Raw genomic sequence first — 20,453 nt, forward strand, 5'->3', positions numbered from 1 at the left:
ATCCCTAGCAATATGACTGTTGTATGCGCCACGACAAGTATTTTCCCGTAAAATCAACCATTTCCAAAAATACCTGTAACTTTTAAGATATTACTTAGAACTCCATGCGACTGCTGCTGTGTATACACAAAGATGTAACCTATTGATTGGTACAACAAAAAAAATAAGCTGTGGACTTTCCATGTCTCTGTGGAGGTTTGAAGTCAGGACTACGTGCGGGAAAATAGACGTCGTAACGCATATCAGGCATTCTTGATACGGGAAGTATGTGACTTGTACAGCACTGGCAGTAAGTTTTAATCTAGCGCAGCCGCAGTGAACGTGTTAAACTGAGCATTAAACCTAATTTAAAACTAGTAAATGGTAACTGTCAGTGACGAAGATTCGCATTTCACATCGCTCCATACTTAGGTCATATTTACGATAATCACAACGAGATCTCTTACGCCGTCGTCGGCAGTATCGTAGCGTATCGTATTTACGATTGTAAAATTAATAACTGGTAATTCGGTATTTACGATCTATTCTAATGCAACGGCGAAGTTTTTATTCACCTTAGAAGCCCATGGGGATGAAAATATGGCCATGCCATACCAAACACGAGAACATTTCAATGACATTATTTAAATGTCAGATTTATATTCGTAGACTGGCGCCACCATACGGCTGTTGAACTTATTACAAAATTACCCTCTGTTTGTAGTTATTAAAATACATACATTACAGTATGTACCAAAAGTCGCTGAACGAATTAACAACTTCCCGTCGCTTATACACGTTCAGTTTCATCGAAACAAGTTTCTTTGTTTTAACGAAATAAATCATTTAGATTTTATTTTTGTGAAGTAATCAATGTTGTAAAGATCCCAAAAGTGATATAAAGTTTTGAATTTATTCCGCTGTGTGAAGGTGGATATACGCAAAACAACAACAACAACAAAGCAACTTGTTTAAAAAGCTTTTGATTATAATTATTTGATGTTTAAAAAGATTTAAAATGTAATTAATCGTTATCAAATTATATTTAACCAAACTGTCTCTAAAAGTCGTTTGTCAACACGATTTAGTTATTTATCGTACGTTCGACAATTCGCACGCAGTCTCGCGGAATAGACAAAGCAAGCGTTACGGACAGTACTCGAAGCATACATTTAATGGTACAATATTCATTAATTAATTAAATTCTGAAATATTTATGTTTGAATTTGTTTATTATGATATTTTTTTCTGTTCCGTTGTAATTAGTTATTTTTTATTGACTTGAAATTTCACACGCTTATAATATATAATATTATAATAAATATTTTTATATGTTAACTCCATCTAAACTCATAAAACTAAGTTACTGGTTTCTAAGATAAAATATTTAATTTGTTGAATACGAGTTATTAGTTATACCTACGTACTTAGTTAATTTAATGTTATTTGACGCCGACGTCTTACTACCATTAAATCGTTGCCTTTATGTTAACTTTCGTTGTTAAATAGGTTGTCGATAACAGTGAAAACGTGTTCTATTGTAAATTAGTGTTAATTGTTAATAATAGTTCGAACAAGAATGTCACTGAGGTAATGCGGATAACGTTGTGGAACTAGTGATCGACTCAGAAGGAAGTCTACTGGCAAAGTTATAACGACGCTCAAGGAACAACTGACCAGCGAAGTTACGCTCATTTGAAATCGATAGTTTACGCTGAGGAGGCTGAACCCCGGATTTGATGATTATCATATACTAGAGTATCGATATTCAGTCGATAGCTGATAATGGCGAACAAAGGAGATGGTGACCGTCGTAAGAAGGATTCTGTTTGGACGATCAGCCACAGCAACCGGGAGGAATATGCTTGTCCCTACGGAGATGCTATCAACTTAGCGGGTGAGTTAATAATTGATATTAAAGTTGGTCTGCATAAACTTATTAAAGGCTGTCGGTGTCATCCATTTGAAGATGACAAAGACAGCACTTGACTCAAATATATTTAGTTTATATTTAGCGAGTCGTTGTGTGGGCCAGCCCAAATGTCAATGTTACTACTATCGTGCCCCGATACACCTCTTGTAACCTGCTTTAATTAATTTCAAATGTTGTCAACTTACAATTTCCTAGATAAACACATAAGTATAGCATCACACCATTTCCATTTCCAGATAGGCAGAAATCGAACCAACATTTGATGAGCTATGTTAGGTTAAAACAATTAATATTATAATTTCCTATATTGTTGCTATTTTATCGTGCATAGTGATAGTATACGGTTTTTTTTATAAATATGCGTAATTATGGATATTTTGAGTTATAAGGGAGCGGGAGTCTTAGTTAAGAGTTTTCTGGATATCAGACTAATGACGGTGTACAGGATCACGCGATGTCCAGTGTGGCGGACTTTCAATTGTTGTCAGCCTTACGGATTTATTTTGTCGAACTAACTTGGTTACTGGCGTCTAACCGTTTCCGGAATCTTAATATGTATTTGCTACTTTTACAAGGATGACTCTTATATCATAGTTTATTTTTGTTATTTAACACTGACTTAGATGATACATACTATATTTATTGACTATATGTTAAAACCCAAAACAAGTGATTTTTCCAATATTTACATTTACAGCTGCCTGAACCAATAGCATCACGAAATCAAAATGAACCGTGGAATATTGACACAATTGCCAACTAGAAGATATTTTTTTTGTCCCGGTTTTTCGTACAAGAGCACTAATTAAAGCGAACAGCAATGGACTGATGGTTTAATATGTACTTATATGTTCAGGCCGAAATGATGTAACACACACTTAAGCCTTTTTATCTAGAAGAGGTAGGCAAAAGCGGATCTTGATCATTCACTTTTCACCATTTTTTTATTGGCACGGTATAGTAATCCTGCTTGACAGTAAGTGAAGTAGGGTCCATACAGAGTGTCGACTAACGAGAGATGATTACCTGACGTCACTCGACATAACTATGCCGACCTATTTGAAATTGGATTACGCTGGCTCATCCACGAACACGATACACTTACGTGAGCCACTATGAGGGGTTTTAAAACCTTGCGTACGATGTTTGCTATTCGGGAGGATACAAAAGTCCTACCGGTTACCACCATCACGTGTTTTCGGCTCATGATACCACGCCTGCTACAAAGCCGCTGCTGGGACACTAAGCAGTAGGGCCTTTATTCCAAAGAAATTTCTTGCGAGCGAAGCCGCGAGCATCAACCCATCTATTTTATTGCTTAGGGCGTAACCTCAGTGTATCATTACAATAAGAGACATGAGCTAATATTAAACACTAAGACGAAGTTAAAACAACATCACATCTAATTTGTCCATACAAGAATCCTAATGTAATTATTGGATCATAAATGATGCCGTCTTCATAATGCAACGCAAATATTAAGAGAAAGGCTTCTGTTTACAGTTGTACACACATAAATCTACCGCTTATTTAGATAAATGTATTTACAGTATTATATTTAGAGAAGGATAATTAATTGAAAGCAGAAAGAATATTTATATTGTATTTTTTTGGATTATTTTCTTAATTCAGTTTGCTAGCTTTTATACGGGGCTTCGCTTGCGTTAACAAGTTTTTCCGAATAAAAAGGAAATTATATCCTTTCTATGGTATCAAACTATAATTATATATCTATACAAAATTTAATTGAAAACTATTCTGTTTTTGAGTCTATCATATTCACACAGATGGACGCGGCAGCGTACTTGGTTTTATCATTAGTTTTTTCTCGCGACTTTGTACGCGTCAAAATGTTTTCCGGGATAAAAGTGTCGATATATATATTTTCTTGGAATTAAAAATAGTAGCCAATAACCTTTCCAGCATGTCAAACGATCTGTATACCAAATCTCAACGAAAGCCGTGGGTACTTTGTGAGATTATCGCATTCAGTCAAGCAAATAGATTCGGCGGGGCTTTGTCTTTAAGGCGATACCTCAAGGTCCATTTTCATACATTTCGTCATATTAAATTTTAAAGGCCGAAATATCCATGATTATTAATTATTTTTACGTTTTTCTTTCAACTGCGAGAACTAATCACTAACTAGACGTGAATTTAAATTCTTTACTTGCCAATACTTGTTTAGTTACCCAGATTAAAGGTGAAACAAAATGTATGAAAATGGACCTTGAGGTATCGCCTTAATATACCTATATTTATTAGCAATTTTTAAGAGGAACAATTTCATCGTAATTATTATTGTGAAACATAAGTCTCTATTGTAAATTTTGTTTTCCTCTTTGTTTTAAATGTACAATAAAAGTTCCAAATTACATTAATTAATTTAATTAACATTATAATATCTATATTTTTCATTAAATAATTACAATTTTAATGTGCCGGCGAACTTGTGAAGCCAGAAATATTCCTGAATATACGAAAACATAGTTTATTATTATTATGTGTAAACCTTTTTATTGGAGAATAATATATGTTTTTGTATAATTCAATGACGAGACAAGGTTTCAAGGCTAAGGCAAGGCTTGGTAAACATCAAGGGGCCTTAAAATGAAATTAAAAGTAAGGTCAGGGGGCCCTATTCCGTATACGGGGGCAAATCCATCTTTTTGCAATTACGGGCAATCTAATCGAAGGACGGCTTTGATGGCCGTAGTGGTGAATAAGGGATGGTGCGATTGCGGACGATGACACACAATCTCACCATCCAAAGGTTTTCGAATAAATCCAGTGAGCGAAGTACTTGGTAATAACTAATGTACCATAGTAGTTTTCCCTGTTTTATGTAAGTTCTGTAAAGCTCTTTCGATCCCGTGACGTGACACTGGGACGTTTATTCCGGTGAAAGATTAACACGTGGTTAGAGTTGCGGAGAAAGTCTAGTATTTCAAAACTTCTTTAATGTAATGACGTGACCTCTAAACTAAATAAAATAAGTTTTTGATAAACACTCGTGATAATGACCTCATTACATTATAATAGATAACGATTGTAGAGTTTTACTTAGTCTATAATTTTGAAATAAATTCATATAAATGAAAAGGAAATCTATACAGGATGGTGACGACATAGCGAAATTATTTTCACACGGGTGCAGCTAATTACCAGTAATAATTTAATAACATTACATGAATAGAAAATTTTCGCCCGCGTGATAGAATTTTCTCAGGATAAAAGTCCCTTTAGACATTATCCTGGGAATAAATAACTTACACCATTCACGGATCGCAACCTACATACCTCCATACCGAATTCATGGAAACCCATTCGTTAGTTTATGAGTTCATCACAGACAGACGCGGCAGGAACTGTGTTTTATAGTATGTAAAGATAAACAAAAAATAAAATAAAATGAAACAATATTGACAAAATAACCAAAAATCATTGATTATTTTATTTTTCACGAAGTATATTCCAATTCAGTTAACTAAATAGTAAGAAAAATAAATAATATTATTGGTTATTAACTAATTTTATTATTAATAACTGAATAAAATTTGTAACAATTACTTTTGATTTATTTTATTATTATTACTAATCATTATACAAACACATTTGTGTGATTACCGGCGCTATGTCGTCATCACTCTGTACATCAATAAGTTCGGAAGTATCTTCTGTTCATTATTGACATTACTTTGTTATTTTTAAACAATTTTATTTTACATTATAATTAGCTGACGGAAGCGATTACTCTGCATATTATGTTCTACTTCCACCTTCCCCCTTCCACCTTTCCCTTGTACTATTATTAAGAGTCGGGTAACACCCTTTTCCAAACATTTAGCAGAAAAAATCCTTAAATTTTGCACATATTCGCTTAATGCTTCCTTTGCGAAATCACGCCTTGACAAGTTTAATAAAAACGACGCAAGCGTTGCACGACCAAAGAATGGAAGGATCTCTCTATAATTATTGAAGAAGGCAAAAGAAATCATTGAAGGTTCATGTTACCTTCATTTCATGGATGCTTCGTCGTGTGTGGGCTAGTTGTCCATCTTTAATACCTTCGGGAATATAGGCATAAGCTAATATGTTGCTTGTTAAACTGTGAGGCAGCTAAGATAGCATCAAGTAAAACTTGTACTACAAATAAGTATCCATATGTAATTATTGAACCATATAAATGATGCCGCTGTCATGATATGCAAGTCGAGCCTTTTAATGCTTTGTAATATTAAAAAGAAAGCCTTTTGTTTGTATTTGTTTAAAAATACATTTCATACCTGACTTTCCGAGTGGCCATGTGGGTAGGCATATTTTGGTTTATTTTAATGAGATTCAAATTGAAAGGCGTAGAAGATAAAGATTTCCCGTCTTAATGACGCAAAGCCAGGAAGCAATTTGCAATTAAAACTTATAGTTGAATATCGTGTATAAGCAACTCTGATGTAAGCACCTGTAAAGAAACTATAATGAAATCTGTCCCATACTTCGACTAAACGGTGTTTATATCCTTCAGTAAAACTGTTGCTGTAATACTAAAAAACCAGTCAAATTAAGTTTTCCCTTTAGAATAATGAGATTATACTTGTGTATATGAAACATGCATAATATGTAAAATTGCTACCATCGTAAGTCTATTTTGTAAGCAAATTATTGCACAGGGAAGATTTTTAAAATTTTTTTTTCCTCACACAAATATATATTGACTAATTAATCTATCTATCTAAGGCATCTTGGCTACAGCTCTAAGGGGCTTTATTGGGCTTAATTATAAACAATGTTGGTGTACATGAAAGTCACTTTGTAAATCACATGTTGGCAAATACTTACGTGAGCAAACAGAATGAAATAAAAGGATGCGTAAACATACAAAAATATTATTTAAGTAACAGAAAGAAGCTGTCGCGGTTTTACGTTTTATGGCTGGTAGGCAAATAAGCAGTTAGGTCACCTGATGCATGATCGTAATGACATTATCAATGCAATTAAAGAGTGTTAACGACATTTAGAGGGGAAAGCAGGGGGAGAGACCCACAGGTTGCAACAGCTTACTTCTCACTTCACAACGGTTTTCTGTTTAATTTCTTTACACGTGCACGTGGTGACTCCTTTACACGTGATGGTGAGTGGTAAAGACCAACTATAGACTACCGATGATTATCTCTCGCTAGTCAACACAATTATGTTGGTCTGTTCGAAACCGGGTATACACATGCTGATCCGGGATGCGGTACACTTGGGCCGCTGTGTTGGGATACAATTTTCCTCTAAAGCGGCTCATCCGTGTGATTGGAAATGTTATCCACAGATCCGCTCTACGATCCTTTATTTTCCAGGTAATGGCTGGTACAGCGCCACTATGCTGGTGACCCTCAGCACGTCGGCCTTCGCGATGGTTCTGGAAATGTTCGGCATCTCCGTCGTGGTGTCGGGCGCCACTTGTGACTTTAACCTGGGCCTCACAGAAACCAGCATCCTTCTCTCCATGCCGTTTGTCGGTGCGTTTTATTAAATTAAGTCAGCAATTAAAATACACAAGCTCTATTCTCTAAAGTCCCTTAGGTTTCCATATGAATTATGGATATGTGGCAAATCTTAAGGGATAGAAACAGGAATTAGGAAAGATTTGAAGATGATAATTGAATCAAAAACTTTCGAGGTGAACAGGTCGGTGCCATGTTACCGGGCATCACCACATTTCGGTTTCATAAAACGTATGTGTCGTAATTTTAATCATATTAAAGCACTCATGTGTTAATAGGCAAATGAGCACTCTTGTTGTCTACTACCAGGCGAGCGGCTTGCTTGCAGATTTTGTAATTCAAAGCAATGCAACTGTTTATATCCAGGAATATTGCTTGTTTCCTCATTGTATATGTACTTGGCTTTCCAGGTCCTATCGTGATGGCGTTCCCCTGGGGATACATCTCAGACACATACGGGCGCAGGAGAAGCTTGCGCATTGCTCTATGGGTGAGCTTCGCGGTGTCTGCCATCAGCTCCTTTTCGCCCCACTGGATCCTCTTAGCCGTCTTGAAGTTCATCAGTACGAGTTTGTAAGTACTTAACTCTTTCGAGGTCTAATTAGGTCTTACAAAGTTAATTTTAGAAGTAGCCTCTGTGTAACCATATGGTATTATTATGAGTTATTATATTATATTAACATTATACAGCTGAGTCAAGTATGTTTATATGAACGCGCTCACTTCAGAAACTACTCTTGGCTAAATTTAATTCTATGGATAATCTCTGGCAAGTGCGGTACCAATAGTTATTATTGTTGAATGGCTTAATTCTAATGTCAGAATCCCGTATTTATACTATAGAAAAATACTGAAAAATGATTACTAATCAAATTACTATATTTTTTACTTTCTTCCAACGTTGCACAAAAGATTCGGCTTAGTTTTTTACGATCATCCGCCTGTCTGGTGACTACCGCGGAAAATACAGTTTATGATAAAGGGCGTGTGAGTGAACATGTGATAATACTGCTGGGTGTTGAACCTGGATCTTCTGTTTCATAACTGTCTCTTGGTTTAGTTCCTGTTCTAGTTTTCTGACAGCATATGCCATTGAACCAAAGTGACAAAGCTTTAACAGCTAGTGTTAACTATTAAATCTGCCACAGTTGCAGCTGCGCCCAGTCCGCAGCCTACACCATGCTGGGTGAGGTGCAGTACGGAGAACAGTCGCGACGCCTACATCCTCGTCATGACCAGTGTGCTAGACTTTAGTCTAGCTCTCTACGTCAGTAAGTACCTACGCCCCGACCATCCTCTTGAGATAAAATGCTCCTGATTTTTATAATGCTCTAATGAGGTATGTTTTGATTTTCGATGTCTAACACAATTATAGTGGTCTTAATTACTGTTTTTATGTCCTATTAAAGGTATCAACTATTATTAAAAAGAAGAACTAAATGTCTTACAACTAAATGACTAGCTGAGTTTACTCTTCAGATGCTATGTGCCTGTTAACTTATTGTAATGCGATCCAGAAATGTTCGTCACAAAATACTGCATGGCGCTTCACTAATTGAACGAATACTGCTGTATTCCAATTTGACATTAATATGCAATTAATAATCATTAGGCGAACTGACATCTAAATTACAGAGTGATAAGCAAAGCGCCTTACAATGTGTTTTATTCGTATGTTTTGAATGACGTCATTGTAAAGACATTCATGTATTTTATCATTAGATCTATGTTTAATTTATCTTTCCAAGCCAAAAATAGTCGCACTCAATTTGAATAAAATGCTGTTCATGACATTACGTGTCAATTATAGGTATTATGCTTAATACTTCCAGCTATTTCTTATTTCACCGTGAACTTGGATTTCGCCTATGATCTGGGATTAATTACCTTCACACCCTGGCGTCTGCTGAACTTGGTGCTGTCAATTCCTCTGGGCTTGGGAGCGTTGGGAACGTACTTCTACTACGAAAGCCCGAAGTTCCTGGTAAATATTGGAAGAAGTGATGAAGCTTTGGATATCTTGAGGAATATTTGGAGTCGTAATGGGGGACGTGGAAAGTATCCGGTGAGGTTTTTTTACTGTATGCTGAGCTTAAATCCTATATTTTGTTCCTTTTTAGGCAAACGTATATATGTAGTAGTCTAGTGTTGCATCATATTTTCTACTTGCATTGCTAGAAATGGCTAAAACCAATAGAAAAGGATAAATTTATTGCTATACTAGCTGACCTGACAGACGTTGTCCCGTTTTAACTATGAATTTGAAGCGCGCCTTCTGTCAATCGCTGACAGTTATTTCAAACAATTGACAGTTATATAAAATTAATATTTTCGTTGAGTTATCTTAAATTTTCTAATTTTCCGCGCAATTTTTTGAATTTATTCTTTCATAAGAACCTTCTCCTGACAGTAACGAACACAACAAAAAAATAGTGAAATCGGTCCAGCCGTTCACGCGTGATGGCGTGACCAAGGGAAATAGGGATTCATTTTTGTATACATGTATATAGATAGATAGATATTGTCACAATAGCCTGGTTTAAGTACTGTAAATTTAGAGGCCTTGGACCTGTAGATCTCAGTATAGAAACTATTTGCTTTTCTAACACTATTTATTCAGGACAGTTTTTTTAGAGGTATTAATTGCACGGATAAAAAACATGTCGTACAGACTTCACGTAAATGTCTCTTTAGGGAAGGTAGACATTGGTAGCGATAGATTCGCGAGTATTATGGGACTTGAAAATTAATGAATCATGTTCTGATTTCGTCTTACGTGACATTATTATGTGATCTAGTACATTTCTAATAACTTCATTTCTTTCAGGTAAGCAAAGTGTATCTGGAAGAGGAAGGGAACTCAAAATCAAAGGATTTGTCGTTCCTGCGCTCGTTGTGGGATCAAATAATTCCCCTGTTTAAACCTCCTCTCCTCTACCGAAGTTTACAGCTTTACTTTTTGACTGCTGTGGTGTTTAGTACGTAAGTAATATGGTATTTTTGTAGTTGTATTGGATACATAGTACGACTACTACGCTGAGATCTCTGGTTCCAATCCTAGTTTATAAAAAATGATATTGGGTTTTTGAACTTATAGTCAGATAAAAATTTGGAATTTGAGTTCGATATGACGATAGACTGTCTCCACATTATATTTTGGGACGACATACGCATGGTGCAATGTAGGTACACTAGTTGCGCCTCTGCCTACCTCTTTGAGTATATAAGGTGTGAGTGTGTGTGTGTACATTTGCTCGATAAAGGGACCATTTAAATGGTATATATAATCATCATCTTTCTTTGTTTCAGTAACAACAGCTACTACATCTGGTTTCCGTTTCTGGCGGAAAAATTCGCTTCTAGTCTCTCGTCAACAGACGGCAACTCAACTGTGGAACAGGTCAACGGCCTGTGCAGCATTATCGTCAGCGAGCATCAGGCTGCCGTCAGTGGTGTTAGTATGTTTGTTATATTACACTAATAGGGACAAATTAATTTCTAAAACGTTTATTCAGATTCTCTCGTTCGCCTACATTTTTATATCCCTCACAAGGCCAGGCATTGTAGTAACATTTGCAATTTCATACCTATACTAAATTTGGTATAGTTTGTTTTTAGAGTAGCAGAGGTACAATTTAGCCCATAATGCAATAGTCCTTTGTATCTTTTACAAACTAAACTAATTTTAGTAGATAACCACTGAAAAAAATATATATAATTGAGTTACGGGTGGCCACTCTGGTAACCGCTCTTCTCCCAAATTCCTAACATCTATTAAATCTCCAGGCAACCTGCTCAAGTACCGTGGACCTCAGCTTGGTCTGGTCCAGCCTCGCACAAGGAGCGAGCTTCATGATTATCCTATTGCTGATCTCTAAGATAGCGTATCGCAAGAAGTTATTGATGATTATCATTCTCTCGATATCTGGCTTCTCGACCCTGGGCGCGGTGGTCATCAATGACAGCATCACCAGTTTTATCATGTACTTCGGGCTGCTATTCAATGAATTGTGTATGGGATTCATTTTCTCGTATTTTGTGGATCTGTACCCTACTTCGTATAGGTAAGTGTAAAAGTATTAAAAGTATTAAAATTAAACGATATATACCTATGTATATATAACTTTATAATTTACCAACATGTTTAATCCAAAACATTCTTACATTTATGATCTCTTTGACATCGTAAGTAAAGGTTACTTGTTAAGTTTATCCCAAAAAAATAAATGAGGGCAATTGACTCTTGTCTACTACGATTAATTAACGTATTTAAATGTTGTTAAACAAGGTTAATTTTCGAATGTGCTAATTTTTACATTGTTTTATGTGTTTTCAGAGGCACAGCAGCGTGCGTGGGTGTGATGGTGGCTCGGACCGGTGCCCTCGGTGGCGTGAACTTCCTCGGCGTCTTCATGATTTCCCACTGCACCGTCACCTTCTATGGCAGCTTCGCGTTAATGATTAGTAAGTAATTCATCTGCTTCATCTTTTTCAGCTTTTTCGACTCCACTGCTGAACTTACGGCTGTCCTAGAGTTTTCCAGACCAACCTCTTCGAAGCGGTGTACATTCAGCGAATTCCTGCGATCTTTACGAGGTCGTCTGTCTTATATTCGAACGAGTGTAATGTCTACTAAATTTATGACATAATTCTTGAAACCTTTTTATTGAAATGCAATTTTTAGAGGGATGAACTGTTTGCAGTTTAAGGGTCTATTTTAGAGATTTTAAGAAAATGCTATTGGTTACATATATTTATAAGCCAACGAAATACAAAAGTCGCACTCTAATCTACATTCCCAAATAAATCTATCTATCTATACTATTATATAAAGCTGAAGAGTTTGTTTGTTTGTTTGTTTGTTTGTTTGTTTGTTTGTTTGTTTGAACGCGCTAATCTCAGGAACTACCGGTCCAAACTGAAAAATTCTTTTTATGTTGGATAGCTCTTTGTTCGTGGAGTGCTATAGGCTATATATCATCACGCTATACCCAATAGGAGCGGGGCAGTAATGGCTAATCTCAGAAACTACCGGTCCAAACTGAAAAATTCTTTTTGCGTTGGATAGCCCTTTGTTCGTGGAGTGCTATAAGCTATATATCATCACGCTATACCCAATAGGAGCGGGGCAGTAATGGCTAATCTCAGGAACTACCGGTCCAAACTGAAAAATTCGTTTTACGTTGGATAGCCCTTTGTTCGTGGAGTGCTATAGACTATATATCATCACGCTATACCCAATAGGAGCGGGGCAGTAATGGCTAATCTCAGGAACTACCGGTCCAAACTGAAAAATTCTTTTTGCGTTGGATAGCCCTTTGTTCGTGGAGTGCTATAGGCTATATATCATCACGCTATACCCAATAGGAGCGGAGCAGTAATATCTAATCTCAGGAACTACCGATTCGAACTGAAAAATATTTTTGTGTTGAATAGTCCTTTTGTTTGTGGAGTGCTCAAAGTGATATATCATCACGCTATGACCAATAGGAGCGGAGCAGTAATGTCTAATCTCAGGAACTACCGGTTTCAACTGAAAAATTCGTTTTGTGTTGGATAGCCCTTTATTTGTGGAGTGCTATAGGCTATATATCATCACGCTATGACCAATAGGAGCGAAGCAGTAATGGCTAATCTCAGGAACTACCGGTTTGAACTGAAAAATCTTTTTGTGTTGGATAGCCCTTTGTTCCTGGAGTGCTATAGGCTATATATCATCACGCTATGACCAATAGGAGCGGAACAGTAATGAAACATGTTGCAAATCGAGGAAAAATTATTAGTTTTGAGAGCTTCCGTTGCGTGCGCTGCGTAAACGGTTAAAGTTATGCAACAATGATGTATGACGGGATTGTTCCTCTTAAAAGTTCTAAAAATATATTATAAAACAAAAGTCCCCCGCTGCATCTGTCTGCCTGAACGTGGTAAACTCAAAAACTACCCAACGTATTAAGATGAAATTTGGTATGGAAACAGTTTGAGACCCTGGGAAGAACATAGGCTCCCGGGAAAACTACTACTTTTATAACGGAAAACTTTAGCCTGAAAAACTTTATAACGCGGGCGGAGCCGCGGGCAAAAGCTAGTACTATTATATAAAGCTGAAGAGTTTGTTTGTTTGTTTGTTTGAACGCGCTAATCTCAGGAACTACCGGTCCAAACCGAAAAATTCTTTTAGCGTTGGATAGCCCTTTGTTCGTGGAGTGCTATAGGCTATATATCATCACGCTATACCCAATAGGAGCGGAGCAGAAATGGCTAATCTCAGGAAATACCGGTCCAAACTGAAAAATTATTTTTGCGTTGGATAGCCCTTTGTTCGTGGAGTGCTATAGGCTATATATCATCACGCTATACCCAATAGGGGTGGAGCAGTAATGGCTAATCTCAGGAACTACCGGTCCAAACTGAAAAATTCTTTTTGTGTTGGATAGCCCTTTGTTCGTGGAGTGCTATAGGCTATATATCATCACGCTATACCCAATAGGAGCGGAGCAGTAATGGCTAATCTCAGGAACTACCGGTCCAAACTGAAAAAATCTTTTTGCGTTGGATAGCCCTTTGTTTGTGGAGTGCTATAGGCTATATATTATCACGCTATGACCAATAGGAGCTGAGCAGTAATGAAACATTTTGCAAAGACGGGGAAAATTTATTAGTTTTGAGAGCTTCCGTTGCGTGCGCTGCGTAAACGGTTAAAGTTATGCAACAATGATGTATGACGGGATTGTTCCTCTTAAAAAGTTGTAAAAAATATATTATAAAACATAGTCCCCGCTGCATCTGTCTGCCTGAACGTGTTAAACTCAAAAACTACCCAACGTATTAAGATGAAATTTGGTATGGAGACAGTTTGAGACCCTGGGAAGATCATAGGCTCCCGGAAAATATATAGCGTGACTTATAAAGGAAAACTTTAGCCCGTAAAACTTCATAACGCGGGCGGAGCCGCGGGCAAAAGCTAGTAATAAATAAATCGTACTATCTATAATACATTAGCTGTTTAATTCAATAATTAACTCATAAAATTTACTTGAAACTTGTGAATCAGGTCCAATATTGAATCTTCGGATATGACAAATGACGGCCGGAAAGTGATGGAACAAGCCATGAAGTGTGCGGTTTTTAGCCTTTTAAAATAAATTGGCTATACATTCATAAGTCACTTCACCGCTCTACCCCTGAAGAGCTGAGCAGTGACGTAAGTAAATTATCGCCATATCTAATATATCTTTCTTAATATAGAATATCTTTCTTTGCAGGTGCTGTGGCGGTGTCATTCTTGTTGCCGCCAGATAAATCGCTAAATAAAACTGTTAGTACATAAATAAGAATTTTATTTCACTACCCACCTCACCTTCAGTAGACTTGAATATCTTCTTAATCTTACTTCTTACTAATACAAATGCAAATGTTTATTAAAATGAGTTTTTAGAGATTACCACGGAAACTGGATTTGGATAAAATTTGGCACACTGAAAGACCATGTCCTAGATTAACATTTAGTCTTCTTTATCCCTGTAATTTGTATCCGTAGGAATTAAAAAAAAAACAGATTATAAATTTTGTGGTTGCGTCGTATTAATGGCGCTAGGATCACTACAGTAATTTAGCGACTTCTGTAGCGGATAAGGCCTGCCACGCAAACGAAACCGCGAGCAACACCTAGTTTACTAAGTATAATATAAAATCGTATTAGATTTATTAATCGGAGTTAAACACAGGGTGATCTCGAAAGCAAGGGCAGATTGACATAAATTTTTCTACCTATTTTACACTCCGAGTATTTACCAGTGCTGTATACTGTAACAGGACACTTCTACCTCCTTCAGTAATTTCAATGAATCTTAGCCTCTTTATCGTGGATATGTCCGCCACGCTGCCATAACATAAAAATAAAAGTACGTGTAATTTCCGAAACACATAAACTCACGGTTACATTAAAAAAAATCATTATATTATTTTTGTAACCAGTCTCAAGAATATAACCTAGAACCTCACGTTTCACATTGTAGTAACCTGCCACTTAACCAAAGAGGTGGTAATATTATAAGAGTGATGACTCGTAGTCCTCAATGTCAGATGTCATTGTAATATACTGCCACTTATCAGGGAGGTGGTCATATTATATTAATAAAGGGTGATGACTCATAATCCTTACTATGAGGTGTTTTATAAAGACACTCATAGATGGCGCTTTAATCAATTAAACGTAATAATATGTAGGATTTTGCAATATGAAATGTAGTTTTTTCATATTATTTGCTTTAGGTTCGATTTTTCGGTAATGTGAAAACAGAACCGGGGCAATACAATTTTTTCCTAAAACATTCGACTAACTGAGCTGACCTGCAGACGCCAGGAGAACCAGCCCAGCCAAGAGAAGCGATATCTGCAGGAATAAGACTGAGTAAGGCCCGTAGATGTATACGAATTTAGATCAAAAATCTGATCTGGTAATAGAGGTGGCTGTATCTGGAAAATATATATTTTTTATATTGATGACAGGGCCTGTAGTCAAGATGCCTTTCTGCAATTTTTAACGGTAGTAGAAGACAAAAAATATATGGAAAGAAACATCCTAAGGACAAGTCTGTCAGTAGGATAACGTTAGCGTTAACGATTGTAGGACGGCATCTTGGTTACGGCTTCTGATGTTTAGACATTCGGTTGGACTTTTACATGCGTACACAATTTAATGCTAATCACTAAAGACATTTGATGTGTTTGTTATATATTTCAGTTGAAATTGATGATCGTTTAACTAATGTGTACCAACTGTATTTATTCGTAGGGAATAACTATATTTAAACTGAATCTAATGACGACTTAAGGAAGTTAAAGTAATATATGTAAAGCCATCTAAGTATATGTAGGCTCGGCCTGAAACGCGATTTGTCAGAATATATTTTTTTATAGCTTTGAATGACGAGACGAGCTTGCCGTTCGCCTGATGGTGAACGATACGACCGTCCATTAACAGTAGAAACACCATCCAACACCTTGAATTACAAAGTACCTATTGTTTGCTATCTATTGCGCTCGCCATCCTGAGACATGTGATATTAAGTCTTATTATGTCCTGTAGTTACACTGGCTACTATGTCCTTCAAATCGAAACACAACAGTGACTACACACTGCTGCTTAGCGGCAGAAATAGACATTGGTACCTACCCAGACGGACTTTCATATATGAGAGATCTATCATCAGTCAAACTACAGGTCCACATTCACAAAATGTACTTTGATCACTATTTAGCGGGCATTTTTAACAGTATATGTATCTTTGTGTTACTTAGCAAAGAACACACAGTAAACCAGTTCATGTGGGTTATGATTTAAAAACTCCGCGTAGTATAAAGGTGAATAGTTTCTGCAAATGAAACATGGAGTCTAAATAAGTGGTATTGTCAAGAGTATTCTCGGGGACTATCGAAAGTAAATTTATCGGAAGAATAAGAAGGAATAATTTATTTTTCAAAAGTTACACTTCTTATAACACTAGCAACGATGTCCACTAGGCTATGCCTGTATCATGGACATTAAAAACAAAGTTTAATAGGACAAACCATATACCATCTAAATTGCATTAGTAGTACATAAATTTTAATAAAATTAAAAAGGAAAACAAAAACAATAAAAATTCTAACACAAATTAATAATTATATACAGAAATTTAAAACTAAAAACACAGTTAAAAAAATTATAGTGGACGACGTTCAGAAGCAGGAGCCTAGGAGTGTGTATGCGTGTGTGTAAGTGTGACTGTGAGTGGATTTGTGAGTGTGTGTATTTATGTGAGAGTTGCAATCATTTAAACCTCAACTTTTAAAAGTCTCTCAGTATCTATATATATAAAAATGAATTGCTGTTCGTTAGTCTCGCTAAAACTCGAGAACGGCTGAACGGATTTATCTTATCTTGGTCTTGAATTATTCGTGGAGGTCTAGGGAAGGTTTAAAAGGTGAGAAAAATTCGAATAATTGCCGGGAAAATCCTCAAAACAGCATTTTTCTATTTCCCATACAAACGTTTTCTAACTAATACGTAGAGTCAATTTGAGCTTTATTGCTATTGTATAAAGTTCACTGTTGTCTAAGCAATGTAGGTGTGTTCCTAACATCAAAGCAGTGTGCGTTGGAGCACAGAATATAATAATGTAATGTCGCGTTCTGAAACTCAACAAAAGTGATATCGCGGACCCGACTAAATTGAACAGTCACAAAATTTAATATATCATTAGTTATTTGGTTGGCTTCACGATATTATTTCTTTTGTTTTACTTTAAAATGCATGTTTTCGTTATGGACAATTTTTGAGCTACTTTTGCATATCTATACTTATAATAAATCTGTAGAGAGGTCAATTCTGTACATGAAATATATTTCCAAAATAACTGGGGATTAGGGATCGATACTGATGCCAAAAATGCAATTAGTAAAATTTTTGTCTGTCTGTCTGTATAACCGTTATAGAAACAAAAACTACTCGACGGATTTTAACTTAACTTGGTACAATTATTTTTCATACTCCTGAGCTGGTTATAGTATACTTTTCATCACGCTACAATTAATAGGAGCATAGCAGTGATGGAAAATGTTGGGAAAACGGGAGAAGTTACTCCATTTTTAAGCTTCCGTCATTTCGTGTGCAACCTTAATGGTTAAAAGTTCCTTCGATTTCACCAGGATCCCATCATCAGACCCTGACCGGACAATCGGACCACCTGCATACCACCATAAATTAAAAAAACATCCCGAAAAATTGAGCACCTTCTCCATTTTTGAAACCCGAAATCCACGCGGGCGAAGCTGCGGGCGGAAGCTAGTCAGAAATAAAATTCTTATGTATGTACTAACAGTTTTATTTTGCGTTTTGTCCGGAGGCAACAAGAAGGACACCGCCACAGCACCTGAAGGAAAAGATATCAGTTAGATATGGCGATAATTTACTTACGTCACTGCTCCGCCCTTCAGGGGTAGAGGGGTGAAGTTATGTATGAATGTATAGTCTATTTTATTTTTAATATCTAGAAGCTGCACACTTCCTGACACTTGTTCCATCACTTTTCGGCTGTCATTTGTCACAATCGACAATTAAATATTGAACCTGTTTCGCAAATATCCAGTATTTTTTTATTTATTTAATAACACTAACGTGACGTACATTGACACATAAGTAATTACACTAATAACATTAATAGTATTCTAAAGCTAAATTACGTTAATATATAAAGCGAACACGGGATGAAATAAACACGAACAAAATGTTAAAAATTATGCAAAAAAAAAAATTACAATTATCATAATATTAAACAGTAGCTAGTACGATTTATTTACCATTTATTTAGGAGTGTAGATTAGAGCGTGACTTAGGTATTTTATTAGCTAATAAATTTATGTGAACAATAATAGCATTTACTTAGAATCTATGAAATAGGCCCTTAAACTGCAAACAGTTCATCCCTCTAAAAATTGTGTTCCAACAAAAAGGGTTTCAAAATGTGTTATAAACTTGGTAGACATTACGCTGTGGTCATCACTTTATATTCTATTACAAATTAAAGTAAATGTACGGCTTATATAAACGTCATGAGTCATGAGTCATGTTGTAAGCGAGCATCTACTCCTACCCTGATCACTGTATAACTGTATCAACTCTAAACCACGACAAGATTTACGTATAGTTTCAAAATGGGCACAGGATTTTCATAGTTCTTCACCGCAGGAAGTTGAAGAGGGCCATGACGGAGTTTGAGTAGCGATGATGATACAGAAGGTAAATAGTGTTAAGGACTCACCCTAACGAGATGGTCGATCGGATGTTACCTTTCCGGGCGAAGTAATACTGAATCGTAAGACCACCGATCAAAATAACTATCCGCACTTATATATGGAACGGTATCTATAATCTCGTTCGAACATAGTGACAGTCGACCTCGTAAAGGTTGCAGGAATTCGCTGAAGGTAGGCTGCTTCGAATGGGTTGATCTGGAAATCTCTAAGAGAGGCCTATGTTCAGCAGTAGAGTTGAAAAAGCTGAGGAAGATGAAAAAGATGAATGACTTACTAAGCGTTAACGCGAAGGTGCCATAGAAAGTAGAGGTGCAGTGGGACATCAAGAAGGCACCGAGGATGTTCACGCCGCCGAGGGCACCGACCCGAGCCACCATCACACCCACGCACGCCGCTGTGCCTCTGAAAACGCATAAAATAATGTTAGAATTAGCATATTAGAAATTTAATCTTGTTTTACAATATTTAAATACTTAAATACTTTAATTATACATACTAGAAAGGAGTAAATGGCATTAATTTTATTATTTAAGAGCACATTTGACAATTTCTTTGCCTTATTTAATAAGTAGCTATATATTTTTTTGTATAATTTTTAAGAACTTGTAAGACGTTTTAGGATCGAATAAGGAATATTTTATAAATGAAACTGCAATGACAAAAGTAAGGAGTGTAATGACGACTTTACTAAATTGAATTGACAATTGACAGTTAATTAATAAAACCGCTTACTTAAATTACAATAATGGATTGCAGAAAACCTATTGCTGTTATTGCAAATCCTAAGAGACAATTTCTATGTTTGTAAATTATATTATTTTTATTAGACCTAATTATGATTAATTATGCAATTTTACTTAGAATTAAATAATAAAAGTGAGATGTTGCAACGGTAGCCCTTACTAAGACATAAAAGGGATCATAAATGTTAAAAATTTTTGGGATCAACATTTAGATCAACTGTAACTAAATACATAGATATATTGTATCGTTTAATTTTAACACTCTCAAAATACACTCACCTATACGAAGTGGGGTAGAGATCCACAAAATACGAAAAAATGAATCCAATACAGAATGCATTAAACAGCAGCCCGAAGTACATAACAAAACTGGTGATGCTGTCATTGATGACCACCGCGCCCAGGGTTGAGAAGCCAGAGATCAAGAGAATGATAATCATCAATAACTTCTTACGATACGCTATCTTAGAGATCAACAAGAGGATAACAGAGTAGCTGACTCCTTGTGCAAGG

General features: G+C 36.2%; 1 pseudogene; it reads left to right on the forward strand.

Annotated features, from left to right (window-relative positions):
- Positions 1-1,243: 1,243 nt before the first annotated feature.
- Positions 1,244-14,729, forward strand: LOC119189985 (annotated as a pseudogene).
- Positions 14,730-20,453: the final 5,724 nt, after the last annotated feature.

This window comes from Manduca sexta, chromosome 21 (genome assembly GCF_014839805.1).
Source record: "Manduca sexta isolate Smith_Timp_Sample1 chromosome 21, JHU_Msex_v1.0, whole genome shotgun sequence".
Classification (NCBI taxonomy): Eukaryota; Metazoa; Arthropoda; class Insecta; order Lepidoptera; family Sphingidae; genus Manduca; species Manduca sexta.